This window comes from Lathyrus oleraceus, chromosome 3, assembly GCF_024323335.1.
Source record: "Lathyrus oleraceus cultivar Zhongwan6 chromosome 3, CAAS_Psat_ZW6_1.0, whole genome shotgun sequence".
Classification (NCBI taxonomy): domain Eukaryota; kingdom Viridiplantae; phylum Streptophyta; class Magnoliopsida; order Fabales; family Fabaceae; genus Lathyrus; species Lathyrus oleraceus.
In genome coordinates this window covers 260,649,609-260,667,682 of record NC_066581.1, presented here as the reverse complement: position 1 = coordinate 260,667,682, position 18,074 = coordinate 260,649,609, and positions in this window count along the sequence as shown.

Genomic DNA, 18,074 nt, shown 5'->3' with positions numbered 1-18,074 from the left:
TCCAAGGACCATAACTTTCTCAATTTTTATAATATGAAGGCAATCCAAGTTTCATGATCAATTTCACGATGTCCTCTATAACTTTTATTCTTTAAGAAACTTCAAATTCAACTTTAAAGGACATGAGCCAAGAGAAAACATTATAGGTCATTTTGGACCATTACCATTGAACAAGAGATTTTCCTCAACTTCTAAAATGCATAACTCCTTTATGCCAAATCCAAATAAGGTAAAATTTGTGACCAAATTGAATAGGGTTGAAATAGATACAACTTTTATGAAGGAACTTTTTCAATTTGAAGTTCATAGCAAAGGTTATTCAAGGTGGAAGAAGTGAACATTTGACTTGGTACTTAGAAAAATTTCAAATATGTTTGATTTTCCAAACTTCCACCTCAAAATTCATCATGATCCAAGCTTCAAATGAAAACGTGTTCAACATGAAAGTTGTTCCCCTTAATATAACCTTTCCAAAAAGTCCAAGATAACCTCATTTGGCTAAGGATTGAATAACTTGCGCATGAGTTTTCTTCAAGGTTCCATTTGGATGAATCTCATAACCATTTCCCATTTCTAATTGCACGACTACATGACACACTTTCAGCATTGCTCATGATCAATTTTGGACTTTTGACATTATTTGATGAGCCTATCATACACCCATGCATCCATGCAAGTGAGAATGACTATTTTTGGAAGTTTGATAGAGGTGTGTGGAAATCAATTGCATTGCCTATAAATACATCCCCTCTTGCTCAGAATTGAGGACACCGTGCCCAAGCTTTAATCCTGCAACCATACCCCTCACCATTAGAGGATAAACTTGAAGGTTTTCAATTTAAAATTGAGTTTCAATTTCACTTCTGTTTTGAAGTTGAAACTCCAAGAATCCAAGCCCTTCCTTGATCCAATTCACTTCCTCCAAGCTCTTGAAGTCAAACCAAGACCAATTGGAAGCAAAATTCAAGCTCCATCGAAGGAGATTTTTCAGAAACTTTATCTCTTCGATAGTCTCTCAAATCTTCACCATTCTCTTTGATTTTTGGTTGGCTGAAGTGCTATAAATGTAGACAACAAGATTGAGTTGCTTTGAGGTCAAATCGAAGCAACTCAGTTCATGCTCCTTAAAATTCAAATGCCTGTATCTTTTGATATACTTGGAATTGGAGAAAATTGAGGCTAGAGTCGAGCTCCTGAGCATTTTTTCTTTGAAATAGTATCCTTGTTTTTCATTTTTCATTGAGATGAAGGTGGGCCAGTCCGGTGAGGTTCACCGGAGAAGATGACCGGAGCACTAGCTCCGGTGGTGTGTTGGCACGTCTCCTGGTCATCTGATCATCTTTGAATGTTTTAATTTGAGTCATTCTTTTGAATTACCACGCGTCCACCATGGATAGCATGCGCGTGGCCATCAGATCTGCCACCTCAATTAATGAGGGAGATCTGATGGCCCTTGTTTTTTCTAATTTCTTTTCTAATTTCTGATTTTTTCATTTAATCCATTTATTTTGTTTAATTCATAGAAATTTCATTTTTAATCCAAAAAATATGGGACTTTCAAAAAAAATCTTTAAATACTTTTCTCTTCCATATTCTAAATTAAAATTATTTTTTGGATTAATTTTGATATTTTTCATGAATTAAATGTTTGTGTGCATATGTTTAATTATTTAAAAATACTTATGACTTTTCAAAAATAGTGAAATTTTTTGTCTAAGGTCCTTTGACCTTGTTTGACCTAGGATAAATCTCTTGGCCATTTATTTGGTGTTTTGACGGGATTTTAGGTTTTAACCAAATTAAAATGTATTTTAATTCATTTTTAATTGATTAAATGTTTAAAGATATTGTTGAAATATTGTTATAGTCTTGTGATGTTTGACTTGGTCAAGGTTGATTTGACTTTTACTGGATCAAAACCATTGGATTTAGGGGATTGATGAAATGTACATTTCATCTCCCAAAATGAATAGATGGTTTGATTTGATGAAATTCCTCCCATGATCAATTTGTGTTTCTATCTTCCCATCCCTTTTCATCTTCATCCCTATTCTTTCCTATTCCCTCATTTGATCAATGAAATCTCTAATGTCTAAAGGCTAATTGGTTCATCAATGACCTTGTGTCAGATGAACCAATACAAGTATGACTGAGATAGGTCCATCCCTCTTAATATTTTCTTTTAGTGTGTGGTATGTTTTAGAAGTTTGGTTCTTCATGCCAAATCTCAAACATGCATTAACACCTAAATTTTTATTGCCCGACCTCAGATAGTTGTGACTTCTATATAAGTCCAATTACGATAGCTTAACATAGATCTAAATTTGACCCTCAAAGCATAGAGTTCTATAAAGTGAGATTGTAAGTATCCCATTCTTCATGGCATTGTGTGAAGACTTGACCTTTTTTCCTTTCATGAGAGCTAGTGGCATACTTGTTGAATTATCCAAGTTGGAGCTCTTCTCATGGAAGATTTCTTGGTTTAAGGATTCATACTTGTGAATGAATGGTTGAGTATTCTCCAAAGAATGACTTAATCAATAAAAAAAACACTACTAACACCACTAACACTTGACTAACATTTGACTAACTCTTGTTAAATATTTCTTTACTTTTAAGTCATTTAATTTATAAATTTTAGTCATTTATCATTCATTGCCATTTACATTTCATATAACTTGTTTATGTTTATGCCATTTCCACTTTCCTCATTTGAGCCATATCTTGTGATCGTATATATATTGTTTGTGTGTTTTGGTTTTATTTGTGGTATTAGGACCTTCAAATACCTAATAATAATAAAAACCCTAAAAAACATCTTGTGGACTATTGAACTTGATCTAAACTTTTGGAATTAGGATTAGGCAACATTCCCCATGCAAAAAGGACTTGGGCAATGCCAACATTTTGAGACCAAGCTATGGTGAACTGAGCCTTCATCTGATACAAGCCTTGGGATTTGTTTTAATTCATTTTCTACTCTACCTTTGTGCTTAATTGTTATTGTAATCTTGTGTCTGATGCTTTGTTCTGAGTTGATAAAGGAAAATTTTATCTGATACATTGGAAGACAAAGAAGAGTGCTAGCTATTGGAATTGCTTGCTTGGATGTGGCTATATTTATTTGATGCCTTGATCTTCATGGTGTCTGATATTGCCAATTGCTTATTAATTATTGCTTGATTAAAGTCTAAGGGAAAATGGGGTTTTATATGACATTCTTGTCTGTTGGATTGCATCCCATTGGCCAGATCTTTTCAACCCTTAACTTTTAAATTTGTGCTTAGGGTAGTCTCTTCATCTCCTCCCACTTCTTAAATTTCAAAATCTCTCCCCCTTTTCAGAAAACTTCTTTGCTTGTGGTTTTAAACTTAGACTTTGTTTTAATGATTAGAAACTTTGGCCTTATGCCATTGAATTTTCAAACACTTTCTTAAATCAAATTTGTAAATAAACTTAATCATATTGATTTAAATTTTTCAAAAGATAAGAAGAACTAACAACTTCGTTCAAACTTTTGGCCCTTTGTGCCTTTTCATTTAAACTTTTGTTAAAAGCAATTCACTAACTTTGAAATTTTTACCACGAACTACGAGGTTTTGATCCCCTCATTTTTATGTTGGTACGTAGGCACAAGTCCGAAGGTCTTGTCAAACACAAAAATATAATCAATAAATTCTTTTCTCATCCCCACACTCTATTTTTCTCAAACATCATTTAGACCAAAAACATTTTGTCACATTTTGTAACGTCGAACGTATAAGTTTTCTTAGGAAATTTGTCACTATTTTCTGGTTCGACGGGATTTTTCCCATTCGAAGGTGCTAAAAATTTGCATGCATATGGTGCCCCTTGCGTCAATTCAGCAAGGTCGATCTCATTATCGTCGAAGTCTGAAAGTCCGTGACATGAACCTTCATCATCATTTCTGAAATCGACATAGGCTACCCTTTTATCTTTATTTGCCCTGGACTTTTCTTCCTACAAACGTTTCAACTGTCGAACCCTATCAGCCAGTTGGGCCATATCCCTCAGGTATTGAGTATCTAATTTCTTCCTAATCGAATAGTCGAGGCCCCCAGCGGCCATTTAGACCAGTTCATGCTTTGGTATTTGTGTAAAACACCTAGCTTTGAGCAATCGAAACCTATTTAGATAGTCATCAATTGGCTCAGTGAACTTTCGCTTGATACTAGCCAATTCCTTCAAACTTATCTTTGTTTGCCCCATGTAAAACTGCTCATCGAACATTCTCTCCAGTTGGTTCCAAGTGTGGATAGAACTTTGGGGCAAGGTGGTGAACCATGTGAAAGCATTCTTTGTGAGAAAACTTGGAAATTATTTTATCCTAAGGCTCTCATTGTTTGACATATCTCCTGCCTCAATTAAATATCTAGCCACATGCTCGACAATGGATTTAGTGGTATCCCCAAAGAACTTAGTGAATTTTGGGGTTTTGGTTATAGGGGGTGCTTCTTCCTGCAAGATATACTCTAACAAAGGTGACGTATAATTTGGACTTCTAAGGCCGAAATTCACCCTATTTCGAACCATAATTCTTTCGACTATAACTGCTAGATTATTATCTGCTGCCACATCGTCATGTCAAACTTACCGTATGATATCATAGGCATTTTGGTTTCTATTCACCATTAATACCCTTGGTTCCCTGGGTATTTATGGTTCGATCGTAGGGGGTACTTCTACTCCCCCTTGGTTTTGTGGGATCTGGTTAATAGTGAGGTCTTCTTCAAAAGTGGCCTTTTGATTTTCTCTTACCCAATCTCTATGAGGGTGTCGTTGGTGCTGTGGTACACCAATGAATTCAGACATTCGCGCCACCTGTGCTGTCATCTGTTGATTCGACTGAGTCGTATTTTGAATCAAAGGATTCAATACGGTGGTCAAAGTCTGGGTCAACATCTGAACCATTTCATGGTTGCTTTCGTCTATCTGTTGCCTCCATGCTGCCGCGAAGTTATTGGTAAGAGTAGGTAGTTGTGTTAGGTGTCCCAAACCTGAAGATTGGTTAGTTCGACCCATGTTAACTCCAGAACCTTGTACTGGAGAATTTATGTTAACCACTAGTTCTGAAAAAGTAGAACCAACTTTATGTAAATTGGCCATTACTGAAGTTGGCATTCCATACGGCTGTTCTCGACTACCAAATGGTATTGAGAAACTAGGGGGTACCAACGACCTATTTGGAATATCTTTAATTGGTGGGGGAGTATGTGGAGATCCCCAAGGCCCAATGTAGGTTAAAATTGGTTCAGTATGGGAGATCGAATGCGTTGGCATCTAACTCATCGACAAAACTACAGACACATGTGTTGTGGCCGTGTTTGCCCCTATCGAAGAAGAAGGGGCGTTATGTTACTGGTTGATGGATTTTGAGAGTTTTGGGTATCTGGCGCATTCACATTTGCCATCCTCGTATGGGATTCTCTCCTTGTTCGTTGTTCGTTGTTTATGGCTACTTTACCACTTCTTAATAACATACAACAAATCTTTTCCCAAAAAACTTAACAACCAGAACTACATACAATTCGTAACGTTAGCACTGGTCCCATCGGGTGTGCCAATTTGTTTACCTTGAAAATCGGTAAACAACCGCTGATCTTCCAAATTTTTAAATTTGGTTACTTGCAGGATCGATCAGATTGATCCTATGACATGTGCCAATTATTTTGAAAATGAGTTTTGGTAATAACGAACACTCCAATAGTAAGCGTAAAATTAGAGTTTGAAAACTAATAAAAAGGCTGATATGAATGAGAGAAGGTGTAATGACTTCTAACAATAAACAACTGACAAAAGTAAATGTTGAAAACAAGAAAATCTTAAGACAGTAAATGACGAAGTAAAAGAAGAGTGTTTGGAATGAAGAAATAAAGAAGTGTATTTCTGGAAGAAAAAAAGTAAAGATAAATTTGTATTGCTTTGAAGTAACTAACAATGGTGTAAACAAATGCACATTTTGTGATTTACGATTCTTCTTCACACGAGTACTTGGTAAATTTATAGGTTTTTGTACATACTTTGATCACACACTTTTTCTAACACTAAGACCCTATATTTATACTGGATCGAGATAACCGTTTATGATGGTTCTTCAATCACGCCGAGACACATGGTGCCTTGCATGTATGCAACTATCGATTATGCTCCATGTGTACTCTCAACGGTTTCCGATAAGGGCGAAGTTCCTTCCCTTATTTAAATTTTGAATCTTTGATCGAAAATCATTTTCAACCGTTTTTAAGATATCTTTCTGGAGTCTCAACTGTATGTTGATCCTTATTATCCTTGTCTAGTTGAATCACCCCCAGCTGGTCGAATATCACCTCCTGGTCGAAAAACATATGATTTCCTTTTTTGGTAATTCTTAATGGACGTCGAAAATATGAGCTAACATGCACACAATTTTATACTAATATCAAACAAAAAAACACGGACGTACACACGACAGATCATTTGCAGATTTTAGATCTTCACTCCAACACTACCCTTAAATAACCACAAACCTAAAAGTCAATTCTGCTTTTTTCATTAACTTTCAGTTTTCTCTAAATTTTAATGAAAAGACCGGTAAAGTATTCAAACCCCATGAACAAAAATAGGAGTATTGAAGGCATAAACCTAACTTAGTGATGAGAATGACATAAAGGGAAAATAAAATTGTTTACGAAACCTGACTATTGACAATTTCCCTAGCGAAACACCTTCAACTTCGTGCAAATGTGAAATAGAATGTCGCCGTTGGAATCAGAACATACATTGTTTAAGAAGTTCCCATTAATGTGAAATAGTATGTTCTGATTAAATGATATAGCGAAATAAAAAGATTTGTATCTATCGGAAAGAATCAACGGTAGATTGAGTGAAATAGCGAAATAAAAAGGGGATTTAGGATTTACCGCAAAAAAGAGAGAAACGAGTTATTTTCATGAGAAAGAGAGTAGTCTGAGTGTAAAATATAATATAGTATAATAATAAAATAAAATATATAATATAATAATAATAATAATACAATTTTAATTAGCATCCAGTATGAACCAGCTAATCTACTAAAGAAGACTAAACAAAAACTTTACAAGAAAACCTTCCAACTTTTCGGCCTCAAACTGTTGCCAAACTCTTCAAAGGATTTGCAACCCAATCATGCCATAACTACTCTTGTTTTCTATCTGTTGTTGCTGCAAACCAATGTCAAGTTATATGTTCTAATCAGAATATGTTCATGTTTTCCACTATTGGTTCCTGCTCCCATTCCAATTGCACAGTGATCCATTTGTGTACCTTCTTCCAAACCATAGTCGCAACAGGGCATTCCAAAAGAAGATGCTGCAGAGATTCTTCCCTCCCAAAGCACATCAGACAAACTATGTTGTAACTATGAGGCAAATTATATGAGGAAAAAATTATCATTTCTAACATTTTTTATATAAATAAATTTGAAACTATTTTTTTTGTTATAAATACTTAATTCTTACCAAAATTGATTTTATTTTATAAACCAAACCAACAATCATGTTTTCAATATAAACATAGTCATAGAGATTACTTTGTGAAAATTTAATTTATTTTTATTTTTTTAGAGTATATGCTCATTTTAACTTACAATTGCATATTAATTATTTAACCTTTTTGGTTGCTGAGTTTAGTTTCAAAAACAAAAATCTCCTGAAATAGCTTCTGTTTGTGAGATATTTTCTTCTCTAACTCTTTATTTCATTCTGAGCACAAAAATAGAGAATATAAACTCAACAACATATTTTTCATTCATATTACTGTTTTGTACCGTTGAATTATTAATATGACAACGCTAATTTTGAAAGTTAGCCCAACAAATAAGTTTGAATTGCATTTATGTATGCAAATTAAAAACCATAGATTTTGTTTCTTGATATATTCTGACTCTTGTAGTTCAGAACAATTTATTCCTATTTTAGCAGTTGTCACATCAATTTTGAATTTTAGTACTGAAATAAGAATTAAGTTCAATTTTTTCTCTTCAAAATTCTACTACTATTAATGGTTAAAAAAGTGGGTGTTGCATGTACAACATCCATGCATGATAGAGGCAGTAGTTGTACATTAGTGGGTGAAACATTCATATTTAGAAAAATATAAATAATACTAAAGTACTAAACCTTTTCAGATGTTATATTAATGTCATCAGACATTCATGAAATTTGTCCTTATGTTATATCCATGCAATAACGTATAATCAGACTTTTTTCATACTTACTAGTACATTACAACAGCTCGTATTTACGGTTAGATAATTCTTAATGGGTGATATATTGTCAACTGTATAACTCATTTTTAAGAGTTCATAGTTTTTAATTTTAAAATATTATGTTTGAATTCTTTCATGATGGTCATTAACTTTTTTTATAAGTAAAATGTATTCCTTTGAGTACAAAGTATAAAGGGTACTCGAACCCGATAAAAATCAACTTTTATCATCTTTGAAATCATTTTCGCAAATTATCACACTATAACACATTATTACATTTAAAGTTAGTTTTTGATTCAAGTTACAAACTACAATCAAGACAAACATTTGATACTGTTGAAAATTTCCTCCAAGATAATTTCTTTTTGATGTTTTGATGATGACAAGGTTGATGGATATTAAAGTCAGTATGTAGTAATATCTTTACAACTCTTTTATGGTGGTGATTGTCTTGAAGATGTCTCAAGCCTCACTAATCAGATGATTCAAAGTTCCAATGAAGTGCTTATATGATCGATATATTTGGCAAAGGAACTCGAAAGCTTCAGAAACACTACGCCAAATAAGGGAAAAGAGGGCGCTTATTTTGGCCTATAACAGCGCTTTTAAGCGCCCTCTAAAGTGGCGCTGGCATAGGTAAAGACAGCGCTTTGTTTTCCTGGAGAAAGCGCTGTCTAAAGTGGCCCTTTAAGGGCCACATTATAGTGCGCTTTCAGAAAAAAGCGCCCTCTGGAGTGATCCATAAAGGGACACCTTAGAGGACACTTTCTGAAAAAAGCGCCCTCTAAAGTTGTCAATGTAAAGTGTTTAGAGGGCGCTTTCTGGACAAAGCGCCCTCTAAAGTTTTCAATGTAAAGTGTTTAGAGGGCGCTTCCTACAGAAAGCGCCCTCTAAAGTGTTAGTTATTTTAAAAAAAATTGTTTGAAAAACAGTGGATATTTAATTGGTAACTGTAAGACCCCAATTTTGGCCCTAAGATCCCTCATGGCCCATATCATCTCATATCATAGCCTCAAGGATCATTGCATGCCTTTGCTTCCCTCCTAGTGGGTAGGTTGCCTTGTGTGTGTGGTTCTTGATCACCAAGCATGTTTTGCATTTGTATATTATTGCTTTTCATATGTTTATCATCCAAAAAGTACAAAAATATTGTCAGTCTAACCTTGTTGCTTGCAGTTGAAGCAATTATCAGCAATTAGGTCAAAGACAGTCAACAGTCAGTCAAAGCAATGGATGGTGGCCATTCTTGCAGAATTTGGGCACCATGATCAATAATCAAGAGTTCACACAACTTGGGACATCATTGGAAATCAAAGTCTCAAGGAATTAAGGTTTGGAATTCATCAGAAGTGGTCCAATCATGCAAAACCCTAGAAAAGTCAACAGGAAGTCAAACTTGGTCAACTGGCCATTTAATCAGTGATTTGATGGATGGAATTGATTTGAAGGAGTTCATTCATGTCTATACAAGCCTCATATGTCATGTCCAACCTCATCATGGAAGAATTTGAAGTCAAACAGAAAATTTCCAGAAATGGAAACTGGACCTGTAACTGAAACTTACCAAAAATGGAAAGTCTTGATCCTCAAACTTACATCATGATACAAGCTTCAAATGAATTTTTGCCCAACATGAAAGTTGAAGATCTTGTTCTCCCATTTCCAAAAAGTCCAAGAACTCTCAATTCCCATGTGTGGTTGGCAAGTTATGATCGAATCGATTTCAGAAAATCTTGAACTTCAAAAGGCCATATCTCCCAAACCGTTTGGCCAATTTTGGTGGGGTTTTTTCCTACAAGTCACATTTGATCCCCTCTTTCCAAAAATATAAATTTCATGAGCCAAAACTTCACCAATCAAGATGGCATATTTTGACTTTTCTCATTTAAATGCAAGTTTGACCAAGAGTTGACTTTTTGATATAAACATTTTTTCAACATTTGGCCAATTGGGAAAGCTCAGAAATGTCATTTTAAGTGTGTTTGCAAAGTCAAATTATGCAGCACATGTGAATCATACTTGGTTGCTTGAATTGTAAGAAAGGTACAATTTCACCATACCACTCCATGCTATCCACCATACCATGATTTGTACTCATCAAAACAGAGTTTTTGGAGGCCATTCTCTGTCAATTGAACACATCTTAGCAGCCTAAAACCTCAGAAAAGAGACCATGCTTGCTTACTTGAATTTTGGAAGAAAAGTACAAAGCAACCACACCCTCCTTGCCTTACCTTGTACTGTCCAGCAATGCAGCAGGTTTTCTATCATTCTTTGAATCCCAATAGCAGACACAAGCCATAATTGGATGGAAAAATCAAGAGAACTTCACTGATGCATTACCACAAACCCTTGGCATTTTTTCTCTTCTAAAATACCATGCCGTATACCAAGCAGCAGAATTCAAGCATTTTTTCTGTCATGTAGAAGGACATTGCCTTGCTGTAGAAGCAGCACTCCACAGCAGGTTTTAGGATGGATTTTCTGTCAACATAGGACAGTAGCAACATACTGCAGCAGAAAGAAGCATGGCATTTTTGATGACACATCCATATTCATCATGGTAAAGCAAGTGGCAGCCAACATCCTGCAGCAAGAAAAACCTTACCAACACAAACCAACAAGGCCTTGGCCCATTCACTCACTCTCAAAAAGACTGCACTTTTGCATCTACCAAATGATTCCCAAATTCACAAAATGAACTAACCCTGGCCCTGCTTCAAAGAAGAACATCAAAAAAACTGCATTGTTCCTGTCATAAAACCAACAACAGCACTTCATTTTTTGATGTTGATTCTCAAACCTGCACACACCTTGCTACTTGCATTGCATCTCTAACTCCCAATAGACCAACCTTTTGCCTTGCTAACATGGCATGAAATCTGCCATAGACCAACTGTGCCATGCTTCTAACAGCAAATTGAAAAACACCATCTCCTGTCATGAAAAATAGCGCCAAAACCTTACCAACACAAACCAACTGCCAGCAGCATACACTCTCTCCAACTTGACCTGGCTATTGGCACTTGCATTTTCCAAAACCTGCTAGCAACATCCAAATAGCAGGAGAACAAAACCAACATTTCCTGTTACAGCAGGCACACAAACCAACACACATGACAAGGCATTGGATTTAACTCACTCACCAAAAACCTCCTTCAAACTGGGCCTTGCCTTGTGTTTTAAAACCTTGCCTTGCCAACAAACAGCTAGCCACCATCCAACTGCATACAGCATTATCTCAAACCAAAGCCCTTGCTCACTTGCAAAACCAAGCCTTGCCTTGTAACCCTGTCATAAAAATCCATTGCAACCAACATGACCAACTGCACACATCATTCATTCCTCTAAAAAACCACACCTTCAAAACCAGTCCAAGACACTCAAAGCAAACTTTGCCTGGCCTTTGTCTTCTCATCACATAAGCAGCATTGTGGACCTACTGCAACCACATTCTCCACTTGTAGAAGCCTCTCCATCACTGTCTTCAACCTTGCATCATCCATGGCAGGTTAGATTTTAGGCAAAGGCAAGCATCCACAAGGCAAAATTCTTCAACTAATCAACATTTGGAAAGCCTTATTTCATCTGTTTCAAGCATTGGTCACCAAATACCAACTAGATCACCATTGCCCCTCCAAATAGGTAAGTTTTCGAGCTCCATGATTTCTCAAATTGACACATGTTTTGAATAGGTTTTTCAATGCTGAGTTTAGTGATGCTTTCACTTTTTGGAATGGTTGCTTATTCATGAAGATATGATGAGATAAAGTTTGATGCTTGAAAATGTTTCCTTTGATTTCTTGTTGTGTAGTTCAAATTAATGAAAATAGGGTTTGGATTGTTGTTGTATGTTGTTTGATGATTACAATGGTATGCTCAATTGACATTTTTGGGAGAAATTGAGAAATCATGATTTGGGGATGGTGGTGAACAGTAAACCCTAATCCCAATTTGCCCAGATTTTCCCCATTTTCGTGTGCATGGCCATTTCTCCCTCCAGCCAATCAAAACATTTCAAATCCTGGCCCTAAACGACCGTGTTTTGATTAGTGGGTCAAAATATTACCAAAATGCCATTTTCTCAAATATTAATTCAATTAATTTTACATTCAAATCACCAATCTTGCAAAAATCATAAAAGCTTCAATTTTAATCCAAATTCAATGGGATTTTTTGTGTTGTGTTCATCATGATCTCTACTTTTTTATCATTATTTTTCCAGAATTTTTGGATGAGTGGTTTTTAAATGGCCTTAGGGTTTGTGACATGTGACCAAATTTTGTACACTTTGCCAAATCAATTGTGAAATACTCGTGTTGAATCCAATGAGCTTGAAACTTTTTGTGGTGAAACTAGACACATTGACCTTTGTTTCCATGTAGAGTTTATACATTTCTCATATGTGGTTTGTGAGTTACAAATTTTTGAAGTTATGTGTTACATTTGGTGCTACATGAATGACATGCAATTTCACAATTTTTGTTCACATGCTTCCTCACATCCAAATGACCCAATTTTTTGCATGAATCATCTATCACATGTCTAGTTTGTGTATGAATTTTCTTGGAATTAATTGTGCTGGTTTTCCATTTGATTGTGAATTTTCTTCCCTGCCTAGTCTATGGTTGACTTTTTGTGCTACACATTGCCATTTCATTTGTGAAATTCTCAAATCTTATTGTATGACCATGAAATTTCATATGTGATAACTAGACATCTTGACCTTTGCATTGGTGTTAATCTCACTCATTTCTCTGCTGTTTTCAAATTGATATGATTTTTTGAAGTTGACCCATGCTTGTTGACTTTCATTATGCTTACTTGAATTTGGTTTGACTTCATGATTTTAATTGACTGCCTTCCTCTCATCCAAATGCAATGAAATTTGACATGCTTGCCATGCTAGGTGTTAGGATTGAATGTGATTTATTTGATAATTTTTGAGATTGTTTGGGTTGACTTTTGAATGAAGTCTTGCTGTTGACCTTTTTGTATGCTTCTCTTGCCATGCTTTGCATTCCTTGGTGTATGAAATGACATTGGTGCATGATTTGATTATGAATCCAATTGAGATTGCTTCTTAAATGTTTGAACATGAATTGGGTTGACTTTCCTTTGCTGTTTGACTTTTTTTCTTTCATCTTTGACCCTAGGCTAGCCCTAGTGGTCTTTTGAGCTTACAATTGAGCTATTGTTTCAGGTTAAGCACCAATGCCTCAAAGATCATTCAAATTTGATTGAGTTGGATTGTATATATCATGTGCTAACCCTTGTTTTGTAGGTGTGACTCATATACTTGAGTCTTGTGCTATGCACATTGGTCCCTCTGTGGTTGACTGTTGTTTCATTTTCCTTTGATTTGAAATTTTAACTTGTCTACTAATAAGTTCGACTTTTTCAGGTACTTTAGTTGCTTAAGTTCCTTGAACTTGCTTTGCTTTGCTATTTAGCAATTGCTTTTGAGGTATAAACCTTTCTTCTTCATGTAGTCTGGAGACCCGGTCTGTTATTTGACCGGGCAAACTGTCTGAAGTCCTCCTTAAGAGGCAATGCCTGTGTTTGTTTAAAATTGTCCCAAGCAGGAAAAGTCCTTAAAGTAAGGCAATTGGTGGAAGGTAGGGATAAGCAATCTATTCCCCACTATTCAGTGTGTCCTCTCTTTGCTCCCATTATATGGTTGAAGCATTGAGATAAAAACCCAAGATCTAATCGAGTCAATAAAGGGGAAAGAGTTCCATCTTTCTGAACTCCCCCACTTTCTATTATTTGATGCTCTCTCTGATCTGAGATAGAAGCAATGAGGCACACCCCTCATCTCCTATTCATCTGCTTCACCTTAGCCTCTCAATGGCAAGGTTAAGAGCGACCTTCACCTATTACAGTGGACTTTCAAAGTCAAACCCTCTTGTGTGAGCCCCCCATTGTTTGGCTATAGAGTGTGCTGTTTGCTATTCATTGATTGACTGATTGCTTCATATGCACTTGTTTGCCTGTATGCTATGCATTTATCATCATCAATTGCCATTAATGCATGATCATCTCATTTGTCTTTGTGACATTATCATTGTTGTTTACCTATTGAGGACAATTGTAAGTCCATCCCTTTTGGCCATTTGCTCCTATGATATGGAAGGATAGAGTGTAAGACCTCATTGGTCACTCATATCTTCTGTTTTGTTTGTTTGATTGTGAGGAAGCAATTGTAAGTCCCTGCAAGTTGGCATTTGCTCTCCTGTGATCATGTTGCATTGTTTGATTGTATGTGAGGATACAACTGTAAGTCCCTGCAAGTTGGCATTTGTTTCCTAGGATCATACTGTGTATGTGAGAGTAAGCCCAGACAGATTGGCATCTAACATCCATGTTTTGCTTTCTTTGTTTATGTGAGGTTGCAACTGTAAGTCCCAGCAAGTTGGCATTTGCATTCCCATGATCACATTGTTGCTTTTGTTCTTGTATGTGAGGATCCATTGTAAGTCCCTGCAAGTTTGGCATTTGCTTCCCTATGATCATATGTTGGATATTGGTATAAGTCCAGACAGATTGGCATCCGGTATCCAAGTTTCTTTTTGTTTTAGGAGATTAGTGTAAGACCATTGAGCGGCTTCTGATATCCTGTTCCGTTTTAGGAGACTGGTGTAAATCCATTTATTGGTATCCGGTATCCGCCTTTTTATTTCTTTGCCTGTGGAGATTAGTGTAAGTCCATAGAGTGGCCTCTGATATCCCGTTCTGTTTTAGGAGATTGGTATAAGCCCAGTGATTGGCATCCGATATCCGCTTTTATTGACTTTCTTGTTTGTTTGTTATTATCCATTGTTATTCCAAAGGACACACTTGAATCATCCTCTATATGATTTCAAGAAGTGAACCTTCTAAGAAGTTTTACAATCCATATCCATCCATTCATCCTCATTATGTCCTAAACCTTTTCACACTTCAATTTTCAAACTTGACATAGATATTGTGCAAACATCTTCATGTTTTCCAAACTAAAAACCTGGACCCAAGTCCTTGACTTTTTCAAACTCCATTTTCATGATACTTCTTTCAAATCAATCTTAATCATACTTTGACTTCACTTTCATAATCACAATCAATTAACTTCACTCATTCACTTGTTTTGGCTTTGTCCATTGTTAATCTTTTCATGCATTAGCCATAGGTTTCAATTATCATTGCGGTTGATGTAAATCTTGCCTATCCTTAGTGAGTCGACAGTAAGACTTCCGTACTAAAAATAGGGTTAACCCCTCCAGTACGTCGAAGCTATCCTCGCATGGTGGATGTTGGTTTTGGTCGAGTTTTCTCCCATTGATAATGAAAAGCCTCAGTGCTATTGTTTAAAATTGAATCCACCAACCTTTTGGAAATCTTTTAGCCGAACTACGGCGTTTTGATCCTTACCTTTGATGGAAGGTACGTAGGCAGCGGGTTCATCCGTTCAAACCCAATAATAAAATTGTATATTCTTTTCTCATCATCCCAATCATGTTTGCACAATACTTATGTCATAACAAATAACAATTTAGTACAACAAGTGTGAAAAGGGCTCCCTAGGAGTACCTAGGACGTAGTGGGTGCCTAACACCTTCCCATTGCGTAATTTACCCCTTACCCAGACTCTCTGATCTTTTTATTAGTTTTCTACGTGTAAAACTTCTTAGGCTTTTGTTCGCTTTTTAGCCAGTCCTTTGGATAAATAAAAGTGCGGTGGCGACTCGAAAATCATTGTATGCTTTGCTTATGGTTTAATCGATAAATCATATAGCGACGAATACACCGCTACAGAAAAGTGGCGACTCTGCTGGGGAGACTATCGATCCTTGGTGGTATTGCCTACTTTTCACCCTTGTTGTGCTATATTATTATCTGTTATTTGACATATTTTTGTACAATTTGGGATAACTGTATTGATTGTAATGTTTGAATTGCTTGATATACAATTGCTGTTTGCTTTGGTGATCTGTGAGATGAGTTCTATACCCGAACTCGAGTGCACTCTAGGATAGGAGAATGGCATAGTCTCGTTGACTGGTGTGGAGTATTCCTTAGCCAGTTGACTTGCGAGCCCATTCACTTGGTGGAGGTCATGTTGAACTAATAATGTCACACAAGTTATTTGTGGTTAGACATTATTCTTTCAATCATGTTCCGCAGAAGCCAAGGACCTTAGTTTACCAAACCCATCTTGGCCTATTTTTAGGACCGTAGTGCGGAGGTCGTTCAGATGTCAGTTCTGATACGATTGTTACGCGATACTACACTCATAAGAGTTTCTCTTGAGAATATTCTTGGATTACGAGTATTCGTTCCTCCGACAATATTCGAAAGATGGAACGATGATTATGGGAACCTCTGATAGAACATGTCTGGCAGGTTTAAACCCTAGTACACTCCCTTTGGGTGGTTCTTAACCGAGACTCCATGCTCGTGACTCTCAGTAAACCCATGATTCGTGGTTGAGTCGTTCAAACATTGTTAATATCAATCGATCCCGGATCAGGTGTAAAACCTAAAATCCACCAAAGCGGCTGGTTGATATTAAGAATGTCTGAACCGGTTCATGTACCGTTAATATCAATGGAACTTGAGTGTCGATAAGGTGAAAACCTAAATCCACCAAAATGGATGATTGATATTAGGGATACATAGAGTTTTCCCACGACCTTTGTTTGGTGTGCTTTGCTTGATCCTTGAGTGTGTTTGTTGCATTCATGCATTCACGCATTCATCCGCATTCATGTCATCAAAAAAGAAAATTTTCAAGGAACTTAAAGGGTTATTTGCAAAATTTTCAGACATGGAAAGACCGAAAAGGCATACAAAGAAGTACAACTTTAGACAGCCCGATGTAAAAGAGTTAAGGAATCTGACATCGTATGTACTAGATCCCTTGGGTTTCAAAGCTCGCTATGGGAAGCTTCTACCACTGCTCACCACTCAGGTTGACGAAGGGTTGATGAGTACTCTGGCTCAGTTCTACGATCCGTTGCATCAGTGCTTCTTATTTCCGGACTTCCAGCTATTGCCAACCTTGGAGGAGTATTCTCATCTCATTGGGATTCCAATTCTGGATCAAGTGCCGTTCAGTGGCTTAGAGGATATTCCATCTGCTCGAGAGATTGCCAGCTTGTTGCATATAGATGAAGAACTGATTAGAGCTAACCTGACTACCAAAGGCGGAATTCAGGGTTTTCCTTCCGAGTTCCTCATTGCCCAAGCTACCTTTTATGGGAAGGCCATGAGTGAGGATGCCTTTGAGGCTCTATTCGCGTTACTCATCTATGGATTGGTGCTATTTCCCAATTTCGACAAGTTCGTGGACATGAACGCCATTAGGATCTTCTCGGTTCTTAATCCAGTTCCGACTTTGTTGGGTGATACATATGTCTCCTTGCACCTGAGGAATATGAAGAATGGAGGAGTCATTGTCTGCTGTTTACCCCTGCTGTACAAGTGGTTTATTTCGCACTTGCCGCAGACAGTTGCTTTCAAGGAGAACAAGGGATGTCTACGGTGGTCTCAGAGACTCATGTCTCTCACCAATGATGATATCACTTGGTATGATCGCGTGTACGATACCGTCCAGATCATCGACTATTGTGGTGAATTCCCTAATGTGCCCCTTCTTGGTACATGTGGTGGGATCAGCTACAATCCTATACTTGCACGTCGCCAGCTTGGGTTCCCCCTAAAGGATAAACCTAATAGCATTCTGTTAGAAGGTGTGTTCTTTCAGGAGGGTAAAGATCCCCAAGGCCTGAAAGCCAGATTTGTCCGTGCATGGCGCAGTGTTCACAAGAAGAGTAGGAATGAGTTGGGC